The 8,148-nt window shown below is 41.0% G+C and overlaps 1 protein-coding gene across 1 annotated transcript in view; it reads right to left on the reverse strand.

Moving 5' to 3' along the window:
- The window catches only part of ripor3 (RIPOR family member 3), a 295,541-nt gene extending 287,606 nt beyond the window's left edge, over positions 1–7,935 (reverse strand). Inside the window, exon 1 of the mRNA XM_078555330.1 lies at positions 7,803–7,935. The gene's annotated coding sequence lies outside the window, so the exon portion shown is untranslated. The remainder of the gene's footprint in view (positions 1–7,802) is intronic.
- Positions 7,936–8,148: the final 213 nt, after the last annotated feature.

Raw genomic sequence — 8,148 nt, forward strand, 5'->3', positions numbered from 1 at the left:
CTGATTAAGTCAGAGGTGGGGAGATTGAGGATGGTCTTCCCACCCAGACATCAATTGAGGCCATTAAGTAGTATTCTAGTAGTGATTGGGGTGGGAGGAGAGTATACGGCATATGGGGAAGCCACCCAGCATAAACTGGTGGCCTCCCTGCATGCTCAGGGTGCAGTTAGGGATTGGGGGCGGGAGTCCTTCCTGATCAAGTATCTTGTGGTCCACAGAGGGCCACCTCAGTGGCAAGGGCCACCTCTGCTGAAAGAGCCCACCCTGCACTCTACAACAACCATCCTCCCCACTCGCCGGGGCCTGCCTTACTGACTCCAGCGAGTCCAACCCATTCACTTAAATTCTGAGATCTTTTCCATGGTGGCTGCTTTGGGGTTTGCAGTATCCTCTGACTGGCCTGCAGCTCTTGAAGGTGGTCTCTTTGCCCATAGAGGCACAGAAGCCCTGGTGCCAGGCAGTAAACTGCCTAATTGAGATTTAATCCTGTTTGAGCTTCCAAAAATGGCCATCACCGTTTTGCCACCTGCTTTCTAGCTGATGAATTGAGCCACCGTCAGGGCCATTAAATTCAGTCCCATGTATCCAATATTGGCAGCCAAGTAATGTGAAGCACCTTGAGACATTTTACTATTTTATAGCCGCTATATAAATGCAAGTTGTAGTTGTTGCTGATGAGATACAATATTATTATTGACAGCTTTTGCAGATAGAATGTATGCAGATGTAAATTAATGTTGTGTATCCAACTCTTCATATTCTTAAATATAGACTGAAATGCATCATGACCAATTCAAAATTAACAACAGTTGTCTCAGAAGATCCAGCAGAGAGGCCATTGTTTCATTGCAAAGCATCCCTCTCTCTATAATGTCCTGGTTTGTGTTTTCATTGGCATTGCTAGTCTCCAAACATGACAATCTGTTAATATTATAGTCATATTTGAATTAATTCACTGATGTCATTAAAGAAGGCCTCTATTTTATGAGAGATGCAGAGGGATCTATGGCAGACAGTTGATCAGAGGTCTCCTGTCTCTATTGGTGAAGCTTGACATGCAAATAATTATAAAAGCAAAATACTGCGGATGCTGGAAATCTAGAATAAAAACAAAAATACCTGGAAAAACTCAACAGGTCTGACAGCATCTGCGGAGAGGGATACGGTTAACGTTTCGGGTCCAAATGACTCTTCATCATTCGGACTCGAAACGTTAACTGTATCCCTCTCCGCAGATGCTGTCAGACCTGCTGAGTTTTTCCAGGTATTTTTGTTTTTGATGCAGATAATTATGTCACTCTGCTTTTCTGTAAAATTGTCGATGGTCTTTTCTTCATTGGGTTGGATTGTTCTAGCTAAGAGAGTTACAGTTGTTATCAAACTTGACTTCATTCTCAAGTCCTTGAACTTAATCTTCATTCTAAATTTTTACATAGAAATATGTAGCACATTCTGTAGAATATCTGTTTATTTTCTGAACAGAATGAGCTCCTAAGGAGTGGGTGATATTTTTGTACTATTTTAACTGTATTTTGTATTGTATTTAGTCTTGCCTATTGTGGTTGAATTTTGTATTTGTTTAATATAATTGTATTACTGAAAGCTAGCTGTGAACTACAAGAATTAATGCTTGTACTCTGTACTGTCAGACAAGTGTCCAGAAAACTGGTAACCCTAATGACAAAAATCTATGAAACTGGATGAAACAAGAAGCTTTTTAGTTACTCTACACAGGGAGCACAGTTTTCAGGATAGGTTTCAACAAAGATATTATACATTATGTATTTGCCTTACATAATTTTGGCAGAATCACATAGAAAGGTGGTTGAGTCCATAGTTGGAATATTGACGGTTTTGCATCGAAAATGACAATAGTGCACCTAGAATCTAGAGTAAACAGAAGGAGCAGTTTTCTGATGTTCAGCACTTTCTTCCATTGATTTGACCATTTCCATTGAAGCCAAATAGCCAGATGGTAGGTATAAAATGTTCACTGTTAACCTTGACTATTTATCAATGGCATAGTCTTTAATAAAGCAGAGCTTTGTGCCACAGGCAACTTATGTTTGATAAAAAAACATGATATTGGTATCATTTCTAGATTGGTACATCACCCTTTATGCAGGGACTCAGACATATTTAGGCTAACAAATTCATGGCCATTAGAAAGCACATCTGTAATTGCACCCAACATTCCATTTAGATCGTCATTATTATACAGTCAAAGGACTAGATTTTCAATCCAGGGTCGGGAACCTGATGCCTGAACATTTCCAGGTCTCAACCTTGCTTCGCGTCAGCATCAGTGACACAAAGTGATTTTTAAATGCAAGGTGCATAATTGGTCTGGGGGCAAGATTGTCTCCCAATTAGCGGCACTGGGAGCAGCCTGTAGGTGGGACATGGAAACCGAGGGCCCTTTGAAAAGATGAGTGGCAGCCATGACTAGGTTGACCATTTGCTGAGGAGATGCCGCAGGATGGTTCACACAGCTCCAAATTTGGCATAGGCAGGTATCCATGAGTGGCCACAAAGTTCTTCGACGCCTCTCTTGAGGTGTTAACCAAAGCAGTCACTGAGGTGAGAGGTGCTGTTCTTGGCATCAGATAAAAGAAATCTGCCTAAATACATCAGAAGGACCTAAATAGAGGTGACTACAGAGGTTAGCAGTAGACGAGTCACCAGGAGGATGTGGGTCCAATGTTGTAAAAGATTCAATGACTGATAAGATCTAGAAAGGTGGGTGGTAAGCAACATCTGAATAACAGGCCTCTAACTCTGTATGCAACAACATCTGAAGTATCTGTATCTGAAGTGCTGTAACCTGCAAAGGTACAGACCAGGTATTGGAAAGTGGGATTAAAATGAGCGGCTAGTTTCTTTTTTCTCTTTTTGGCTATCGTGAAAGAGCGCAGAGATCTCCCCAGGGCATGGAGGTGCCTCAGGGAGATTTGTTTCAGTGCTAAAGTTTTAAATAAAGGTTTTTAACACTTTTAAAACATGTCCCCTCATGTGACACTATCACATGAGCTGGGACATGTCAAAAAATAAATGTATACATTTTAATTACATTTTAAAACACTTCACGAAACCTCATCCTGCCCGTGGATGAGGTTTCATGAAAAACGCAAAAGCCGCCTGGGCCCTTTGCCTGCCTGCCAACCTTAAGGTTGGACGGGCAGCTCATTAAATTGAATTAATTAGGTTTTAAATGGCCTTAATAGGCCTTTGACAGTTCGGCAGGCGCGCAGCCGACTCAGCTGCGCACCTGCCGAACTGAAAATCTAAATGACTCACGGTGACATCGAGACGCCCGCCCGACATCACCGCGCGTCATTTTACACATAGGCGAGTGGGCCCCGCCCCTGCTCGCTTACGGCAAAATTCTCCATTGAGTGGCAGCACAGATTCGATGGGCCAAATGGCCTACTTCTGCACCTATTTCTTATGACCATATTTCTCAGATTTATATGGGTAATTATGTTATTGATACAAGGTAGTCAGGGATGGGGAGGGCGGTCAGGGAGTGGGGGTGTAGTCAGGGGTAGGGAGGGAAGTTGGGGGGGTGGGGAGGTAGTCGCGTGGTGGAGACGGCAGTCCAGACTGTAGTTGGGGGGTGGGGAGGGCAGTCGGTTGGGTGGGTGAGGGTGCAGTTGGGAGGTGGGAAGGGCAGTTGGGGATTGGGGAAATAGTCACGGGGTCATGACGGGGGGATGGGGATGTACTCAGGTTGTGGGGAGGGTGGTTGGGGTGGGGTGTAGCTGGTGGGTGAGGACGGCAGTCGGGGCTTGCTGGAGGGTAGTTGGGGATCCTGTGGGGGTTCGGTGGGTTTATGGGAGCCCCATGGCGGAGGGGTCAGGGGTCAGTACATTTTCTCATTAACTATTACTTTAAGACAGTCGGAACTATCCAAAGTTTGCGATTTAAATCACAGTATCAGATAGTTCTCAGTGCAGGACAATTGCACAGCGGAAGTTTGAACTTCCCAGGCAATTGCCATGCAATCCTTACGTGCGGACTTCAAGTGGTGGGGGCTGCTCCCCAACGCATCTTTGTGATGACACACCAGGGAATGGAAGTTGTGGGCCATTTAGTCCTTTATCGTCTCTACTATTGAAGCTTTGATTTACTGTCTCAAACAACTATGTAAATATTTTAAACCACAGAATGATGCAACTATTTAGCTGATTTACTTCCTGTTGAATTCATTATATATTTGTTATATTTTGATATATATATTTACTCTTCTATTTTTTTTTTCGTACAAAATGGATATGTTTTCAGTTAATAGTTTCCCCACTCCCTCCCCCTCCCCCCTCCCCCCGACTCCCCCCTCCCTTTCCCCCTCCCCCTCCCTTTCCCCCTCCCCCCATCCCACACCCCCCTCCACCTCCATCCCCATTCTTCCTGGAGATATTTTACTGATGAAGTGGGATTAATTGAATACATCTACCAAAGAGCTGGCACAGGCATGATGGGCCAAATAGCCTCCTCCTGTGTGGTATCATTCTATGATTCTTTGAATGGAAAGAAAATTGGATTGGTTCTACTCTACCAGATTACTGCCCAGCAGTAAAGATGAAAATTTACTCCCAGTGATAAACATACTATCTACTCAGGCACAGAATGGTCAGTGATTCCTCACAGAAGTGTCAGTATAGTTTTGATGTTGATTTGTTGTTTCTGATGTTGATCTCTTTATCTCCAACATTTTAACACGGGTTTATTTCTCTATTGTGTATAATTGTTGAAAAGGTATTGTCCAATGCAAACTTCCTTCCAAAATTTCTATTTTAATAGCTTTGAAGTATTTTGCTGTTATAAAAAACAGCATAGGAATTTAATGAATCTAGCTGTGATAATCTGTTCATTCAAGTATATTATGTAAACTAGACCACTTAGCGAGTTTGAAATTGTGCCTTGTCTTCCTACAATATTTTTATGTAGGCAAATATACATGGAAGCATATGTGAAAGTCCAAGAGTCAATGTATGCAGCAATAGTTTTATGCCATAATCCCTGATGAATGTTTATCATTTAACTAGTCCTTAGGTAGTAAAATCTTCAGTTCTTGTCGTGAAAGAAGTAATGTCCTCTTACAGGAGGACTTATAATATTGATCCTGAGAGAATATACAGCACAAAATGCAAAAATGCGCAACAGTTAATAATTTTTGGAAAGGGAGATACCTGGATCTCTTGCTTCTCCTGGTTCCACAAAAATAAATCCCAGAAAATCTTTTGGCCATTTTTGGAGCGGTCAGCAACTGTCACATTAATTTTGGTTTTTTTTTAAGCCAAGGACACAGAGCATGTCCAGCACATAGTCAACTGAAAATATAAATTCATGTCCCTGAAAATATAACCAAGATCCTAACATCAATTTACATAAGCTAGAGGCCTATTGCCTAAAACAGATGAGCACTCTAGCTGCCCAAGGGAAGATTCCATTAAAACTGTTGGTCTTGATTGTCCTGTGCGCGCCAATTTAGTCAAGTTAGTTTCTTGGCCAAGAATTAGCACACTACCTGTTTCCATACTAGGACAAAGAAAGCTGTGTCAGTGGAAAAAGATCATTAGCAAGTGCAATCTGGTACAGAAAATGGTTTGAGATTGATGAGTTTCCCTTGTTCATAGATGCTGTCTAGCATAAGGCTATCTGTGGAGCCCTTTCAAGTACAAAACAAAAGGATAATAACCTATAAGCTATATCAGATCATTTTTGAAACTGAACTAAATGTCAGTAAACGGCAAACACTTCAGTGCATGGTTTCTTGTGTTATCAGAGTTGTTTTAATTATAATAACTTTACAACCTCATGTTATCTTTTTGCTTATTAATGGTGCCATGGCTGGAGGAACAAGAGGAAAGGTGGAGGGAGTATCTGAGATTTTGGTTGCACAGTTGTGGCTGAAGACACAAAAATGTTAGTCTTGTCTAGCACTAGAAGCAACACAGCTTCTTTCTGTTTTGGTGCTAATTGAATAGGAGTCCATGCAAGCTGGATATCAGTTGTGGCCAGCCTTATCTTAGTGTTGAATAATTTTTCTTTGCCCTTTTGTCTCAGATCAATTCATCAACGCAAGCATACATTTTACATCAAGTAAAAGCTTAATTATGTATTCAAACTATTAGTTTGTAGTACAGAACTTGAGTATTACTAAAAAAAAGACATGCCATCGAAGCTTTTCATTTTGCATTCATCAGGACAGTTATGCAAGATAAGCCAACAGTAAAGGGAACAACAATTTATACAGTATGAGAAGAGAGTGCTGATTGGTTGGCAAGTGGCCTCTGATTGGTAGAGGCGTTGCCATGGAGAATGCAGCAAAGAATAGTTAACTGTTAGCTTTCTGGCACATCAAAGCCAACCTGCGGGATGATGGCTACCCTGATCAAATCATAGTTCACTATATATCACGCAAACTCATGAATGGCCTAAGGCTGCCACTTTCAGCCCCAAAAAGTGCCCAATCTACCTCAGATTACCCTGGAAGAGTAAGGTGTCTCAGAAATTTGAGGAACATTGCACGCTGTTGCTATGCAGAAGCAACACAAGTGGTATTCTTCGCTAACAGGGTGCTGCCGTCAAGCCAAAAAGATGTTCCGCTTATCACAAAACTAAGTAACGTGGTATATGAACTTCTGTGCCGGTGTGATGCCAGGTATGTAGGCTGTACATACCAATGACTGATGGATCATATCAAACAGCACGTCCCTTCACCTGCTCCCAACAGGCAAAGTGCTGACTGTACACAACCAGCCTGTCCTTGCAAAACTCAAAACTTAGTGTCCAAAATTATATGTGATTCTGCAATTGGACAACATTTGCTAAACTATCCTGATTGTGCTAAGAATTACACTGAAAACCAGTTTAATATTATCAGTCAGGTTCGCAGTGTGGCTTACTTATGCATGCTAGAGGCCACATATATTCACACACAACGCCTTTGCAGACAGAAGGAACATGTCCACATGTTACACCTTTTCCAACTAAACAAAAGCTTGGGGGATCACCATTTCCTGGTTCATTCTCCATGGTGAAGCCTTGACCAATCAGAGTCAATCTGCCTGATTTGAATTTGAAAAGCTTGGCAGTTAACAGCGGTTAACTGCTCTCTGCTGCATTCTCATGGCAACACCTCGACAAGTCAGAGTCCATTTGCCAACCAATTGGCACTCTCTTCTCATACAGTATAAATTGTTGTTCCCTTTATTGTTGGTTTATCTTGTGTAGCTGTCCTGATGAGTGCAAAACAGAAGGCTTCAATAGCATGTCTCTTTTTTCAGTAATATTCAGACTAATTTAGTACCATATAGTTCACTGTTTATTTGTGGGTAGGTGCACTGAGGTTGCTGTACAAGCAAGTTGTTTACTTAAGCAAATTTTTTTAATTGACCACAGGCGCAATGGCCATCATATAGAAGAATTTAGTTGTGAAGTCTCTCAACATTGACAAACCTTTCACAACATGGTTATCACCATTAAGTTTAACCTTATCAGATAAATAAGAAATTACATTTAAACTTTTCCATCATCATGCCTGATAAATAAATATGACCTCTATAATCACTAAACTCATTTGCCATTTTTTAATCTTTCACATAACATCTACAAAAATGTTCTGTTCATTTCCAATGCTGTATATTTTAAATACAAAAATGCGCATGATCACGGAAACATTTTGTAAATGCACCCTTTGTATTTTATTTTTGGTTTGATGCAAAATAAATTTTCGCAGGCCTCAAAAATAACATAGCAACTAAATGAAACATATTAATATAGAAAACAAATAACATTACCTTGATGTACATCTTGTATCATTTACAATAAGCAAATGAAAGGGTGGGACCATTATCAAATGACGTTCGTTCCAAGACCAACACAAACAACTTCTCCTAAGTTTTCTGCGGGAAGACTTAAAAGCTCGGTTTCCACGTCTTGAGGTTTATTCAGTTTATTTATCTGCCCAGAGTTACATCAGCAGGAAAGTGTGTTTACATACCTATGAACTTAGTACAGTTATAGAATTTTCTCCCTTGATCTAGATATTTAATAAAATTTCTTAGCATACTGAGGACGCTGGTAAAACTCCGCACTGCGATTTCATATAATGATACATCATCCACTTTGTTGGCTTACAGTAAC

The sequence above is a fragment of the Cetorhinus maximus genome, chromosome 13, assembly GCF_964194155.1.
Source record: "Cetorhinus maximus chromosome 13, sCetMax3.hap1.1, whole genome shotgun sequence".
Lineage (NCBI taxonomy): Eukaryota > Metazoa > Chordata > Chondrichthyes > Lamniformes > Cetorhinidae > Cetorhinus > Cetorhinus maximus.